At 43.0% G+C, this 3033-nt stretch overlaps 1 long non-coding RNA gene across 1 annotated transcript; it reads left to right on the top strand.

Moving 5' to 3' along the window:
- The first annotated feature begins 1267 nt into the window (after positions 1-1267).
- Positions 1268-2733, top strand: LOC136486301 (uncharacterized). Its single transcript, XR_010766763.1, has 2 exons — positions 1268-1408; positions 2456-2733. It is a non-coding gene; the product is annotated as an uncharacterized lncRNA (long non-coding RNA).
- The last annotated feature ends 300 nt before the right edge of the window (positions 2734-3033 follow it).

Genomic DNA, 3033 nt, shown 5'->3' with positions numbered 1-3033 from the left:
CCTAGCCAGAGTTGGCCGGCGTACCTCGCGCAGCGCCGCTGTGATCGCCATTGTCGCCGGCGACCTCCTTCGCTGTATCTAGGGGGTCCATTTTCTACTTCCATCGGTGCGGGACAACCTGTTGTGCACGCCGGTGCCGTCGGTTTCGTCGGGGAGATCACCGTCGGCGAGCTCGGCCATCGCCGCGCCGACGTGTGCCGTCTCCCCTGTTTCGTGTCATTGACACGGGGGTCCCGCGTGTCAGTCGCCGAGCCGAAGAGAGCCAGGTTGGGCTGCGCCGTTCTGGGCCATGTGTGTGCGCACAGTAGTAGGCCAGTTCGTTTCCAGCGGGCCGGCCCAGTAGAGTTTTAAAGAATTGTTTTCCATTTATTCTTTATTATTTGAAAACAGAAATGGTTTGCAAAATGTTTGGATACTCAAACTTGCTCCAAATTTGTTGAAACAAATTTTGCTAGGTTCCTTATCAACAGATCTACTTGGGAAAATTATTGCATGTCATTTTTGAGATACTTTTCTGTAGGATTTTATTTAATCATGGATATTGCTGATAACTTGAAAAATATGTAGAAAAATCTATAGGCTTCAGAAAAATATGATTTCAAGGTTGTTAATCTTATTATGTAATGTACTTCCTAGGAAAAATATATTTCATGCATGTGCTGTGGAAAAATTTTGAGGTGTAGTTCAAGTCCCTTGTAATGGCTGATTTTGTTATTTTTGCTAGAGAGCAAACTTTGTATAAAACATGAATGTGGTAATTTTTGTACGGTCAGTATAGGCTATGAAGAACCTAGGAAAAATATTAATTCTGTTGTTTGACACTTTTCATAGTACAAAGTAATTTCATGCTCATTTTTAGGCTATAGCTTGTCATTTTTGTGTAGGATAGTTTACTTATCCAAATGCCATGAAATTTTTATGGTAGTCTGTTTAGGGTAGTATTATGCTACTGTAATTTTCTTGGATTTTAAGGAGCATCAGAAATATATGTTGCTATTCAAACCTATTATTAATTAGGGTTTAAGCAAGTGTCGCTTTAAGTGTGATTAAGAAATTAGTAAAGCTTTGGTGTATCTTTGAAGCATTTCATAAGATAGGTTAACTTAACATATTAGTAGTAGAAGAGAATGCAGTAGATGACATGTGCTTGTAGTATAGTTTCTTGGATGATGTTGACTACCTTGCATTTAAACATATCCATTGCATCCATCTCCTTCGATGCACCGTTTGCATAATCACTTACGCACGTTGCATCATACAGGATCGCAAACCGAGAACCCAGTCGTCATTCCCGAGGAGTCCGAGGAGCAGTTCGAGGTGCAGCAGCAGGAAGTGCCGGAAGCCGAAGGGGAGGACGTTGAGGAACTTCCGGAGTGCCCCGATCACCGCCCGAGCTCCTTCGAGAGAGGCAAGCCCCGGAGCATTTTTCTCCCGGTTTGCAACAACTTAATTAAATGCTTTACTTTAAATTGATGCATTACGTTCAGGAGTTGTTTGCAACCGTTGCTGCATTATACCTTGCTTACCTTTGTTATACTATATCCTTGTTACCCCGGGTATCCGCAGTCGAGTCAATGCTTAGCTGGCTTAGACCGGTAGAAGTCGGGTGATTTCCTGTCACCTACGAGCTATAGGTGGTTACCTGGATCTGCTTGGATGACTCTGAAGTCATGGTATAACTAAGTGTTAAATGAAGTTGAGACCGGACGGAGACTTGCAGAGTTTTGGACTGTAGTGTTTCCGTCTGTGTCGATTAAGGACCGACCGTTGTTGGGCCTCGAGTCATGTTGAACGCATGCCTTACATTTAGCTGGCCGGATAAAGTACCTTCCGACCGCGAAGCTGAGAGGTTTTTCGGGCCGAGTAAATTGCCCGCAGCGCACTGTGCCGAAGCAGGTGTGGTAGGACACGGGGGCGGGATGATAAGGCCAAAGTGCAGTCGGTCGGCCCCCGGGTACATGTGGTTCCTGGCAAACTCGAGGTTCCTGGAAAGTTGACTCGGTGATCAATATCTCACTTTAGCGGGTGAGTGAGATTTGTGTAAGGAACAAATCACCAGCTGGTTAGGAATCGATTCGAATCGCCATCGCTCCTGGATAGTGAGCACTTGACTTGAGTTACTTCATCGTAGTAAATGTTATGGAACACTTGGTCAGTGATAATGAATATGACAGTATGGAAGTTGTTTAATGATCATTGGTTATCATTATCTGCTTAATCACATGTTTACTCTAGTATAGGTGCAAATTTAGTTGACAGGTTAATAATAATTAACTTGGCAATAATGCTTTTAGAAAGGTTCTTGAAAATGCTAAAAATGCTTCTTTTTGCAAATAAGTCAGCTACCCTACTATAAAGCCCTTCATAATCCTTGGTGTCATTTATTTTCGGTTATGTCGGGTAAGTCTGGCTGAGTACCTTCTCGTACTCAGGGTTTTATTCCCACTTGTTGCAGATGGGCAGATGTACTATGGCTACTGTATCAACTGCCTGTATCCTGCGATGGGTGATGCTTAGGACCATGGGCATGGTCATTCCTTACGTCTCATCTGATGCTTTTGTTGGAGATGATCATTCGCTGGCACTATATTTGAACTCCGTGTGAGTGTGTGTGGTTTTAAACAAATGACTTCCGCTACTTTTTATTCGAACTTGTTTTGTAATAACTATGTTTAAACTCTGATGTATCTGTTATGCAAACTTTTATGTAATATGTGATTGGTGACCGCTAAACTTATTACGATCATGGCTGGGACATGAGTTGGTTTGAAATCCTTCGTGATTTCACGGACTACCGGGTTATACGGGCTTAAGTTTGCTAAAGCGTCTGCTCTGGCGGATGATTTTCTTACTTAATTTCATATAATTGGTCGGTTCTGTTACAAGTATTTTGATAAATTATTCAATGGTGAGAACGAGAACACCACCGTTCAGCTGGACGACTCGTTTGATGACACTAACAGGCGCTTTGTGCGGAGGATTCAAGAATCAAAGGTCAGAGAAGCCTTGAAAAGGATGAAAGGGGCAAAGCGA

Source organism: Miscanthus floridulus, chromosome 10, assembly GCF_019320115.1.
Source record: "Miscanthus floridulus cultivar M001 chromosome 10, ASM1932011v1, whole genome shotgun sequence".
NCBI classification, from domain to species: Eukaryota; Viridiplantae; Streptophyta; class Magnoliopsida; order Poales; family Poaceae; genus Miscanthus; species Miscanthus floridulus.
The sequence above is the reverse complement of the archived record's forward strand: the minus strand, read 5'-3'. Positions and strand labels throughout refer to the sequence as shown.